The sequence below is a fragment of the Podarcis filfolensis genome (genome assembly GCF_964270895.1).
Source record: "Podarcis filfolensis genome assembly, chromosome: 2".
Lineage (NCBI taxonomy): Eukaryota > Metazoa > Chordata > Lepidosauria > Squamata > Lacertidae > Podarcis > Podarcis filfolensis.
Window position 1 is genome coordinate 53,706,780 of NC_139605.1, and position 13,183 is coordinate 53,719,962.

Below are 13,183 nucleotides of genomic sequence, written 5' to 3' on the forward strand. Positions count from 1 at the left end.
CCTTGTTTGCTGGCCTTAGCATGCTTTCTCAACGGCTCTCCTAGATTCAATGGACTTGCATCCGCATTGGGTCCCTTGGATGCACACAGGCCCTAACCACACACTAGCACATGGCCGTTCCCAAAGAATCTTGGGAACTGTAGTTTTTTAAGCATGCTGGGACCGATATATCTGTGTTCCCAGGCCTCTTTGGGAGAAGCCCTGTAAATGCAGGGTCATAGTTGCACTTTAGATCGCACAAAGCCCCCGAGAAGCGCTGCTGTCAGAGACTGCCTCTAGGTCCCGGCTCACAAAGGACCAACGCTAGCCGGTAGAACGGAATAAAGTCTTTATTGAAGTATAGTTTCCATTTCCACATCTTAGCGTGCGTCTCTACGTCTATTCCCTAGATCGGCGAAGTCCCATCTGAATCTCCGCCTCCTGTACACCAGTTCAAGACCCTAGCCTTGCTCCACCTTTTGCGTCTCTCCTTTCGCCTCTGGGTCCTACCACCCCCCGGGGTTCCTTCCTTCCTGGATGCCTCGGATGCGGACCCTTCGGATTCCTCCCCCTCCCTTCGGCGGGCTTTAGGACCTGGCTCCCTTTCCGGGCTGCTCATTGCGCCTCCCTCTGGTACATTTGAACTTGGCGCGCGCGCGCTGTCTCCGACCCTCCTCTCTACCGTTTCCTCGCTCTCTGACGCAGGCGTGGCTGCTGCCGGAGAGCTGCCTGTCGCTGGTGCCTGGAACTCCTCCCCCCTGCTGCTCTCTGGTGGAGTAGCTGGTCCGGATTTCCAGCTGCTGCTCTCTGAATCCCCTCTGGTCCCTTCTTCCTGGGGTGCCCCTCTTGGTAACCCCCCAGCTCTGCCCACGGGAGCCCCTTTCTGTGAATCCTCCGATTCGCTGGACAGACTTAGAGATCTCGGACGGCTATCATCGCTAACCTCTCCTTCCGATTCCTCGCCATCCGTTCCCTCTGCTCCTGAACCCCTGACATCCATCCCCCCCTCGAAGCCCCCCCTTCCCCCCTCCCCTCCTTCCGGTGTGGGTTCTGGGTGCTCCGTCGTGGCAGGGGTGAGTGCCGGATACAGTTCTTCCCTCGTGTCGTACATTACATCGGGCAGGTCTGTCTCGTCCTCCGTGCGCTCGTCGACGTCGATCTCCTCTGCTTCCATCTCCCTGCCTTCGTGTTCAAATCCCACGTCCTCCCCCAACACGTCCATGTCCATCTCTCCCCCGTTCCCCTCTGAGGGTGATGCCTGCCAGGGACCCCCCAGCCACTTCCTGCGCCACTGCTCCTCTGGTTGATTATCCCACCAATAGGAGCGGTCTGAGGCAGAACCCGAGGGTGAACCTTCCGGAGAGCGTATGTGTGGTGCCGTCTCCTCGTCCGAGTCGAACCCCTGGAACGTGCTGCCTGAAAGTGTGGGTGTGAAGAGCCAGTCATCGAAATACTCGGCTGGCATGGGCCTGTGTGGGAAAATGGCATGGAACTCTTCCTTGAGAAGAGGCTCGTCCAAGGCATAGCCCGGCACCCAACTGTTGGCGCTGGCCGGGGTATCCTCTCTGGCAAGAAGGTATTCTACTCCCTCTTCCCCCCATCTCGAGTCTAAAATCTCTGTGGCTTCGTTGATGCGCTCCCCTCTTGGCGACCCCCTTTCCCTGGGTCCTTCTCTGGGCGGATCTGGTGCTGTGCCTGGCTCGTGAAATCTATGCGGTGCTTTGTAGGGCGTGAGCACCGATCTATGGAAGACCGGATGCATTCTGGAACCCTCCGGAAGCGCTAACCGGAAGGCCACTGGATTGACCTGTGCCTGGACTTGGTAAGGCCCTAGCTGCTTATGCCCTAGCTTCTTCTTGGCCAACGATCTGGTCGGCACTGCTTGCGCTGCTAACCAAACCCAGTCTCCCACCTGTATGTCTTCCCCTACTCTCCTGTGTCTGTCAGCCTGCAGTTTGTATGCGTGCTTTGCCAGTTCCAACTGCCTCCTAAGCTGTTCGTGGACTTCCTGCAACTCTGACGCTAATTCTTCCGCTGCCTGCGGCTCCCCCTCCCCCACTCTCTCTAAACCTGGGAAGGTTCTGGGATGCCTCCCGTTGTTGGCGAAGAACGGCGTCACCCCCGTCGACACGTGCTTCGTATTGTTGTAAGCGAACTCTGCGAGGGGCAGGTAGTCCACCCACGTGTTAGGCTGCTGATTGGCGTAGCATCTCAGGTACTGCTGCATGATGGCGTTGACCCTCTCCGCTTGTCCGTTGGTCTGCGGGTGTCTCGCCGACGCTAGATTGATCTTGACGTTCAGGATGCCCATCAACTTTTGCCAGAAGTTCGAGATGAACTGCCGCCCCCGGTCGGATAGAATAGATCGTGGCAGACCGTGGACCTTAAACACGTGGTCTATGAACAGTTTGGCGGTCTGTTCTGCCGTGGCCACCTTCGCACACGGAATGAAGTGTGCCATCTTGGTAAACATGTCCACCACCACAAGCACTGCCGTCTTTCCCCTCGAACTGGGCAGATCCGTGACAAAGTCCAGGGCCACCCGTTCCCACGGCTCAGACGGCGTCTGCAACGGTTCCAGCAATCCCGCCGGCGGTTTGTGCACTGACTTGGCCCTTTGGCAGGTGTCGCATCTCGAGACGTAATCCGCTACTTCCCCCCGCATCTTGGGCCACCAAAAGTCTCTGGTCACTAGTTCTACAGTCTTTTCTCTGCCAAAGTGCCCGGCAGTGGGGGCGTCGTGTAGCTGCTGCAGCACCCTTGCGCGGAGGTCATTCCCCGGCACGTAGAGTGCTCCCTTGCGGATGAGCAAACCGTCTCTGATCTGGAACTCGTCGTCCTTCACCGTGCCCTTGTGCACCTCCTCCATCTTGGCTAGCGCGAAGGGGTCCTCCTGCAACGCTCGACGTACGGCGTCCAGATCCACGGTCGCCGAGGCGCAAGCCCACGCTTCCGGTGCGAAAATGTGCTTGGCTGCCGACGGTGCCTCCTCCTCGAGGTATTGCGGCTTTCTGGACAAGGCATCCGCCATGATGTTGTTGTCACCCGGGATGTACTCTATCTTGAAGTCGAAGTCCGCGAAGAACTCTGCCCATCTAATGTGCCTCTGATTCAGGAACCTCGCCGTGCGCCAGTACTCTAGATTCTTGTGGTCCGTGCGTACCTGCACTGTGTGTCTGGCTCCGATAAGGAAGTGCCGCCACGCTTTGAACGCTGCATGGATGGCTAGCAACTCCCTGTCCCAGATGGTGTAATTCTGCTCCGACTTGCTGAGCTTCCTTGAGTAGAAGGCGCACGGCCTCCAGTCCCCCTGCTGGTCTTGTTGCAACAGTACAGCTCCCACGGCTCTGTCTGAGGCGTCCGTCTCCACCCTCATCGGTCTGCTGGGATTCACATGCAGCAGCTGCTCCTCGGAAGCGAAGAGACGCTTGAGTTTCTGAAAGGACTGCTCCGCTTCCTCCGTCCAGATAAACTTCTTCTTCTTGGAGCTGAGCGTGTCAGTGATGGCCGCCGTTTGCATAGCGAACCCCTTGATGAACTTGCGATAAAAGTTGGCAAAGCCGACAAACCGCTGGACTTCCTTCCTATTGCGCGGGCTTTTCCAGTCCAATACTGAGCGAACCTTGGCGCTGTCCATGGCGAGCCCCTTGTCCGACAGTTTATAGCCCAGGAAATCCACCTCCGTCACGTCGAACTGGCACTTCTCCAGCTTGGCGTACAGCCTGTGCTCCTTTAGTCTCCGCAGAACTTCCCTGACATCCCTCTCGTGCGCTTCTCGCGACTCAGAAAATATCAGGATGTCGTCCAGGAAGCATACGCATTTCTTGTAAAGGAGTCCCGCCAACACGTGATGCATAAAGGCTTGAAAACAGTGAGAGCCATTTTGTAATCCGAAGGGCATAACTCTGTATTCGTAGGTGCCCAGTGGTGTGAACATGGCCGTCTTCCACTCGTCGCCCTCCCGCACACGAATCAGGTTGTACGCGCCTCGCAGATCCAACTTGGTGAAAACGCGTCCTTTCCTTACCGTCGCGAGCAGGTCGTCTATTTTGGGCATGGGGAAGGACGAGGGCTTGGTTTTCGAGTTCAAAATTCGAAAGTCAACTACAAGCCTCTTCTGGGGCGTGTCTCGCTTCTTCACAAAGAATACTGGACTGCCCCCTACAGCTTTCGACTCCCGAATGAACCCGCGCTTCAAATTGTGGTCTATGAACTCCCTAAGTTCCTGCAGTTCGTCCTCAGACATGGAATACAGTTTCCCTGTTGGCAGCGTTGCCCCCGGCAGGAGATCAATCTTGCAGTCATAGGGTCTGTGGGGGGGCAGTTTGTCCGCCTCCTTCTCGCAGAAGACCTCCAAAAACTCCTTGTACTTGTTGGGCACCGCTTGCACCATGCCTAGGTGTAGCTGCGGTGCATCCTCTCGCCCCTCTCCTTCCTGGCAGGTCTGGATGCAGTGCGCTGCGCAGTAGGAAGAGCAGAAGGTCAATTGCCGCTGGTACCACGCTAATGCCGGGCTGTGCCTATCCAGCCAACTCATGCCCAACACTATGGGCGTGTCCGACAATTGGGTGACGTTGAAGCTGATGACTTCTCGGTGATTCCCAATTTGCATCACCATAGGTGGTGTCTGCTGCACCACCTGCCCCCCTAGCAGTTCCCTGCCATCCACTGTGACCACGTTCAGGGGCAGTGTGGCTGGCAGTAGCGCTATGTTGTGTTGTTGAAGGAATTCCAGTGCGATAAAGTCCGCATTACTGCCAGAGTCAATCGTAATCGGCACTTCTAAAGTGAGACCACTGGGCAGCTGGAGCGATGCGGTGAGCTGCACCACTGGTTTGGGCGGGAGGGGATCCGTGGGCTTCAAAATCTCTGGGGACTTCTTCACTGACTCGCCTGGCTGGCCCCCAGTGCTTCCGTTTCCCTGCCGTGGTTCACTTTGCTGAGTTGCTCCCATTACTGTCATTGAAGCTGCAGTGTGCTTGTGGAGCCTCTGGGGACACTCTTTCGCCATGTGCTTCGAACTGTCACAGATGTAACACTTCCTGTTCCCTCTAGGCTGCTTTGTTTTGACTGCTCCCGGTGTTAAGGCTCTGGTGGCTGAATGAGCTCTAGCACCGCCGATCTCCATCGGCTCCTCCCCCCCTGCTTGCGGAGGCGTTGATTGCGCACGCGCGACATCCCTGGGCAAGAGGGAGGGCACTCTGGCTGGTGTGCGTCCCCAACGCCCTTCTCCTCTGTCCCAAGGGCGGTCCTCCAGCCTCACCCCCACTGCAAGCGATCTGTCCACCACTTCCTGGGTGCTTTTGGGTCTCTCCCCCCGCGCTATCTCATCCTTGATTTGGGGGTTCAATCCTTCCCAATAAAGATCTCTAACGGGGGGGGAATCCTTGTCCCACCCCAAGGCATTGACCAATGCAAAAAAGCGGGAGTGATACTGCCTCACGCTGGCTTTCCCTTGTCTCAGCTCAAATATGTCCTTACGGGCAATGTCAATGTCTATTTTCGATAGAAAGCAAGAATCCATCGCTTTAATGAATGCAGCTGAACTCTGGAGCGCTGGGTCCATATCTCTCCACAGATTGCGCAGACATGCTTTCGCCTCTCCATGCAAATGAGACAAGATAAACCCCACTTTTTCTTGCTCATCTCTAAACTCTTTCTCCAGCAGTTTCAGCGCAAACTGCACGTCTGCTCGGAAATTGGGGTACTGCTGCAAATTCCCATCAAAGTGAGATACAATGCTGCCTCCAGTCCTTCCCAACCCGATTCCCTCGGATCTGGAACCCGTTTGTGCCTGCTTAGTAAGCACTTCCAACCTGGCTTGGAGATCTCGGCATGCAGCAGCCGCTTCATCCTCTCTTTTCCTGGAGGCGATTATCTCTGCGCTGAGCTGCGTTACCGCTTCTCGCAGGGAAGCAATTTGCTCTTCAGTAGACATGTCGCTTGACTTTTGTGAGCTCCAAAGGCACCAGTCCTCTTTCCTCCCTGCTTCGCTCCCCACACGCCGCTTGAGTCAAAGAGAACTGATGAAAACTTCTGAGAGATGGGACTTACTGTCAGAGACTGCCTCTAGGTCCCGGCTCACAAAGGACCAACGCTAGCCGGTAGAACGGAATAAAGTCTTTATTGAAGTATAGTTTCCATTTCCACATCTTAGCGTGCGTCTCTACGTCTATTCCCTAGATCGGCGAAGTCCCATCTGAATCTCCGCCTCCTGTACACCAGTTCAAGACCCTAGCCTTGCTCCACCTTTTGCGTCTCTCCTTTCGCCTCTGGGTCCTACCACCCCCCGGGGTTCCTTCCTTCCTGGATGCCTCGGATGCGGACCCTTCGGATTCCTCCCCCTCCCTTCGGCGGGCTTTAGGACCTGGCTCCCTTTCCGGGCTGCTCATTGCGCCTCCCTCTGGTACATTTGAACTTGGCGCGCGCGCGCTGTCTCCGACCCTCCTCTCTACCGTTTCCTCGCTCTCTGACGCAGGCGTGGCTGCTGCCGGAGAGCTGCCTGTCGCTGGTGCCTGGAACTCCTCCCCCCTGCTGCTCTCTGGTGGAGTAGCTGGTCCGGATTTCCAGCTGCTGCTCTCTGAATCCCCTCTGGTCCCTTCTTCCTGGGGTGCCCCTCTTGGTAACCCCCCAGCTCTGCCCACGGGAGCCCCTTTCTGTGAATCCTCCGATTCGCTGGACAGACTTAGAGATCTCGGACGGCTATCATCGCTAACCTCTCCTTCCGATTCCTCGCCATCCGTTCCCTCTGCTCCTGAACCCCTGACAGCTGCGTTCAGGGATCTGATGTCCAGGTAGTCTAACTGCCAAGGTTGGTGCTTCTATGGCCTGGGATCCGGCTCTGGTTTCTCCCACTAAATTTAGATGATTAGAAGACCCAAAATAGGCCAGTGGCATTTAATCTACACTTTTCTTTTTGTAGGGCTTAATGAGCTGCGCCCCTTTAGACTGGGGGGGAGTTAGGGTGTCTACACAGTGGACGATTTATTTACGCACATAGTATCAGGATTAAAAACACAGCATTTCGCCACACCGAGGATGAGCTCATTCCCGGAGTTTAAGAGATTCACTCGGAGGTAAACCCCACGCTTTTCAAAGACGCTTCGTGATGCTGCAATCCTCGACGCGCTCATCTGAAAAATTACGTGTAAGGGTTAGATTGGACTGGGTATAGCGGCCTTTAAAAAAATAAGAGAGGACTGGACTTCCGGGTTAGCGCGAACGGCTAATGGCGGATTCCCTCCGAGCTCCGGAGGGAATCGGCTGCGCAGGAGCTGGGTCTGGCCGCTGCGGCGACGCGGGGACCCTCAGAAATCACAGGCGCGGAAGCCTGTGAACCTGGTGACTCGGCGGGCACCATTTGCGCCCCCCCGACCTGCGAAGGAGCCTTTTTAAAGGCTTCGGAGCGGGGGACGGGGTGAGCGGCGCGGTGCTGAGAGTCAACTGCTTCTCCTGCGGAGTGAAGCCGCATGCCATGGTCGGAGAGCGCTGACTTCTTCTTGTGAACAATTGGACTCTAAAAGTAACAACCCGTGAGTAGTACGGAAATTGGACTTGTAAAGGAAATTTTTCTTGTTGAATTTGGCACGATCAGGGAAGGTGCAAACAGGAAGTCCGCCTCCACGTCTTGTAAATAATTTAAAGCAAGGATTAGTTAACTAAGGTCAAGAGAATCTCTTCTTTTTTATTGGGTAAAAGATATTAATTTCACGATTTGGCAGTATAAGCACAAATAACCTTATCATAGGATAAGAGCTAATTTTGAAAGCTGAAGTGCCACCCCCCCCCCCCGGACCCGGGAGTGATCTGTGAGAGAGCCTGTTGAGGAGATATAGAAGAGTTTGACAGCTGTCAAAATTAGCTGTCAAGAAGGAAAAAGAGAACTTTGTTTCTGCTGTCTCTGCTGGAAATATTTGTTGCAATTTGGTTTTATTTTGTTGAAAACAAGGAAGAACTGATACAAACTAACTTGACTTTTGGATTTGAACTGGAAAGAATACTAAGTTACCAAAATCCCTCTAGAGGGGGATTTGGGACATTACAAGAATGGCTGGAGGAGGGAAAATTCAAGCTGGGCTGGACAGAGCTTTTGTTCTCTTGGGAATGTTACAAGGCCAAATGGATGTTTTGGCTACAAATGTTGCAACTCTGAACTTAACAGTAAATAACATCATTGAATTTGATAAGGATTTGACTCAGGAAGCCCATGCAGCTGGACAAAAAGAGAAACTGGAGAGTTTTGAGAATGTGGAGAAGGAGACATATGTTGTTTCTGAAGAAAAGGAAGGAGGAGCTGTAATTTTGCAGATGACAAAGGAGAGCCAGAGGCCTGACATGATGGTTAAATCGAGCCAGAGGTCTGACATGATGGTTACAAAGGAAAACAAGTACTGGATGATGAAAATCTGGTTTGAATTGGAGATTGAAGAATGGAGAGATCTCCTTATGTGGAGATCTGAAGACCTATGGATTACAAATTTGATCAAGGTGGAAGTTGGAGCTTTCGGGACAATTGGACTTAAAAGGAGTAAGAAACAAGATTCGGGCTCCACTTTTAAGTATGGAGGCCTGGCTGGAAGAAACATGGACTTTATGGGGATAGAGCTTCTCCGAGATCTGGTGTTTAATACTAAAGACTATCAAAAAAAACCGGCAGAGAGGAATTGAGAGAGAATTAAGAGCCTCGGATGTGAGGTCTCCAGGCTGATAGTAGATTAAGACTGCTGGACATCTGTTGGGGATCGAAACCGGGAAAGGGGGTGGTGGGGTTTGGGAATCCAAAGGGTGTATAACTATAATTTGTTTTTTTTTTCATTTTGCTTTGTTATTAGTAAGAAAATTGGGGAATTCGTGGAAGGGAACTTGGGTCGACTTTAGAAAAAGGTTTTAAGAATGAGTATTGATGTATAAATATGGATGTTTATAAGTTAAAATTGGTTTTTTCTTTAAAATGAACTAAATATAAAAAGGTTAAAAATTGGGGATAAGAACAATTTGAATTGGTATATAAGAAGGGGAGGTGTGGGGAAGTCAGGGAAATATGTCATTGAAAATATGGATTGTAAACTTTATGTGTTTTTAATTTTTTTTCCTTTTTTTTCTTTTTTTGATTTTTTTTTCCACTAAGATGGAAAATTTTAATAAACATTTTTTTTAAAAAAAATAAGAGAGGACTGGAAAAGTTGAATCTGTGTGGGTTATGCTCGATATAAAACTACGTGCTCCAAGGAAACCTTTGCAACTCGCCCTAGACTGGGCTGAAAACTTCAAACATTAAACACTCTTCCCTGGGTCTGCGTCGAGACGGACCTTTCGGCCAGGAAACCTTTCTCGGAGCGAAGCGCCACCGCCTGCTCCCCAGCAATGGTCCGGAGTGAAAGCCTTCAGGATCGCAGCCGACTTTGCCGAAGTTCTGGCGCCTCTGCGCTCGACCGAGAGAGGCACGCGGCCCTCCGGGGTAGGAAGCGAGGAGCGCCGTGGCGCGCTGCCCGCCCCTCCCGCCTCGTGCGCCTGTGCCCGGCTCCCTCGGGCGCGCAGGCTCCGGCCGCCCCCCTCGCTCTCTCCCGCCCTCGCCTGTGCCCCGTCCGGGGTGGACGCGGGAGGGGGCAGCGTGACGCTTCTCCGAAAGCCGCGGAGATTGGAGGCCGCCGTGGGGGCGGTCCTGGTGCCTTTAATCTTCCCCTCCATTGGGGATTATTGGCGAAGACTGTAATCTGCCAGCCGTAGGGACGGACGCGCCGGAGCGACAGCCGCGGGATTGCTGAGCGAGCGCTGCAAACCGACAAGTTTGGCCGGCGCTGGACAGGACCTGGACTGCAGGACCGGCACGTAAGTCGCACGGAGCGGATCGGGAGGGACGGGGTGGATCCACAAGCCAAGGGTGCCTCACCTTTCTCCCGTTGCTATTTATAAAAGCCGCTATTCGGCGCACCCGGGGGTCGGGTCGGGTGGGCCAACGCTTCGGCGGTGCGTTTCCAAAGGAACGCTCCAACTTTACGCAGCGGCGCTTTGCGAGCTTCCTCGCCGCTAGTCCCCGGCGGCCCCCGCCAGACCTTCCAGACGTCTTTAAATAGGGTTTCATCCTCGCTTTATTTTACTACAGCGGCTAATACTTGCGTGGGTTGGGCTTACCGTGTCTTTGACGTACTCGCAGGAGTTCAGCGACGGAAGGAATCTTTCTGGACCGGACTGCTGGCAAATGGTATATCGTTGCAACGAGGAGCAAATCTTGCCATCAGCTCGCTCCTTCCCTCTGCCTCGGTTCAGAATAGGGGTTATAGTCTGTGGGGAGCGGATGTCTGGAAGAGCCCCCGCTGGGTCTTCTCTGGTCTCCTTTGGTGACCTTCTGTTGCTGCTTGCCGTGCCAAATAGTTATTTTTATTTCTCTGGGTCTTAAAAAAAATGTTTTAGGTATTCAAATACTGCCTTTCATATGGTATCCCAAGGCAGTGCACAATGGAAAAAAAGTACACTTTCTCTCTACCAAAACTTTTTCTAGTATTACTTTCAGCTTTTCCACCATCTTTTCTCAGCATCACAGACCTGGGCTAAGAAACACCTAACTTTTCTGAGAAAAAGAGACAGTTGTAACTAGCCTCAAACTTAGTTAATAATACAGTGTCTAATATATTTTTGAGGTGTTAGATTACAGTAGAAAATGAAGATGGAAAGAGCCATGCTTGTTTCATCTCTAGCATATGAGATTTGACAACCTGATACTATGACAATGGAAAGGTCCCGATATCAGAGAGTAACAGTACTTTATTCTTTGCATCATCTTGAGACAATTCTGCACCCACACCATTCCTCACACAGGGCATGATCACATCCATCTGCAGCCCAAATCATCAGTGCATCTCTGTTGTGCAGCTTGACCCACAGGCACCATCTGTTTGCACCAGTCCCCCTGTCATCTCCAGGTGGTATAATGCCCTAGGAAGAGAAAAATATCTCAGGGTTCTCAGTTATAAACATTACTACTTAGGCCGCAAACTTTCCAAATTTGTGTTTTCGCTAAGAAATAGAAAACACTCTTGTCCTCTGGGCTCAGAAAGCAGAATGGCCAGTGATGGTTTTGAGGATATTTTCGTGGGTTTTGCCTCTGGTGCCTCTGTAGGAGCAATGGTGGGGCTTCTCTGCAGTCAGAGGAGGATTGCCATTTTACCTTTTCTGGTAGCCGCTTTAGTACAGTTTTTAGAAGGCTGAAGGGGGGAGGCCATAATTTGGCTAAAACTGAAAGGAGTCAGGAGAGAGAATTTCATTAAGGGCCCCCCTACCTCTCTTCCCATTTCATACTGAAGTGACAAGAATTGGACTAGGTTACCTCTGGAGGTTCCTTCCAGGTGTAGCTAAGAGACAGTGCTGGGATATTTTCTTTTTTTATATATATTTATTAAGGTTTAGGAATTTATATAAAACAGAAAAAACAGAACAATAAAAAACAAAAACAATAAAAATACATACAATCCAAACAGAACACATACAAAACAAGTATAATTTCCATCCCTTATATTCATAAAACTTACTTTCCCGACCTCCTCATACCTCCCCTTTCTGTATTCCATTCTCTAATTAAGTCAATTCAGCAAATCCTTTCCCTAATTTCTATATAATTTTTAGCCTTTCTTTTCTTAATCACATAATCATTACAGCTTTTAACCCCTTAATTTCTGAATCAACATCGTTCTAGCCTTCAATAATTTTGCAATGTTTCTTAAGATAGTCCTTAAATTTCTTCCAATCTTCTTCCGCCGTCTCTTTTCCCTGGTCTCGAATTCTGCCAGTCATTTCTGCCAGTCCCATATAGTCTATCACTTTCATCTGCCATTCTTCCACGGTGGGTAGATCTTGTGTCTTCCAATACTTTGCGATGAGTATTCTTGCTGCTGTTGTAGCATACATAAAAAATGTTCTGTCCTTCTTTGGCACCAATTGGCCGACCATACCCAGGAGAAAGGCCTCTGGTTTCTTCAGGAAGGTATATTTAAATACCTTTTTCATTTCATTATAAATCATTTCCCAGAAAGCCTTAATCCTTGGGCATGTCCACCAAAGGTGAAAGAATGTACCTTCAGTCTCTTTACATTTCCAACACTTATTATCAGGCAAGTGGTAAATTTTTGCGAGCTTGACTGGAGTCATGTACCACCTATAAATCATTTTCATAATATTTTCTTTCAAGGCATTACATGCCGTAAATTTCATACCGGTGGTCCACAACCGTTCCCAGTCCTCAAACATAATGTTATGACCAATATCTTGTGCCCACTTGATCATAGCTGATTTAACTATTTCATCCTGTGTATTCCATTCCAACAGCAAGTTATACATTTTTGACAAGTTCTTAGTTTTGGATTCTAGTAATTCTGTCTCCAGTTTTGATTTTTCCACCTGGAAGCCAATTTTCCTGTCTGACTTAAAAACCTCCATAGTGCTGGGATATTTTCAGCAACTCTTGCCAGACTGCCTTTGTCTCAGTATCAGAATAATGGTATCAGTCTGCATTACAGGATTGTTGTACGCAGGGCTTTTTTCCAGCCAGAACTTGCTGGAACTCAGTTCTGGCACGTCTCAGGTGGGCGCCAATGCCATTATAAGAGAACAAGGGAGAAGAATAGCACTGGTTGTAGGGATTACTGAGGTAATGTATGTGGAGCCTTCAGATATTTGGAATACATTATAAGAACGTTGTGTTTATTCTGTAACTGTATTTGGAGAGAAAATATTAAATTCCAACTATTTTGCATATGGAAGGTTGATGATGTATGTTTTATATGCACACACATTTCCCCTCTCATAAAGCCCACTGTAAAGCTGTTTGAATTGTCCCAAGTGGAACAGGACATGCTGATCTCATTACTAAGACTATTTTATTCATATTTGAACATAATTCACTGCTAATGGCAACATCTTGGAAATGCTGAGTACTCAGAGTGGCTGGATTATCCAGGAGGATAAGAACTTGTCTGATGTTTGCTGTGTCCTGTGCATAAAGAAAACCCTCCACTTTTTCCAGCTTTAATTTTTAATTGGGCCGGGGAGTGACATATGTTTCCTAGCTCTGGAAACTGTTGCAGCCTAGATCAAATATCAGGACCTTCTGGTATAGACTTGAGCTGGACCGAGCCATGTGGAACTAGGGTAGTTTGGCATTCCACAGCCCTACGGAGCTTGTGTTTTGTTTGGGAGTATGAAAAGTCTCTGG

At 50.7% G+C, this 13,183-nt stretch overlaps 1 protein-coding gene across 4 annotated transcripts in view; it reads left to right on the forward strand.

The window, feature by feature from the left end:
- SLC38A3 (solute carrier family 38 member 3) overlaps positions 1-13,183 on the forward strand; it is a 164,600-nt gene that overhangs the window by 82,851 nt on the left and 68,566 nt on the right. The window contains exon 1 of one of the 4 annotated variants that reach the window (XM_083603436.1): positions 9,608-9,807. The exons of the other annotated variants lie outside the window; for them this stretch is intronic. The gene's annotated coding sequence lies outside the window, so the exon portion shown is untranslated. Of the gene's footprint in view, positions 1-9,607; positions 9,808-13,183 lie in introns of those variants that run through there. 4 annotated transcript variants of the gene reach the window in all.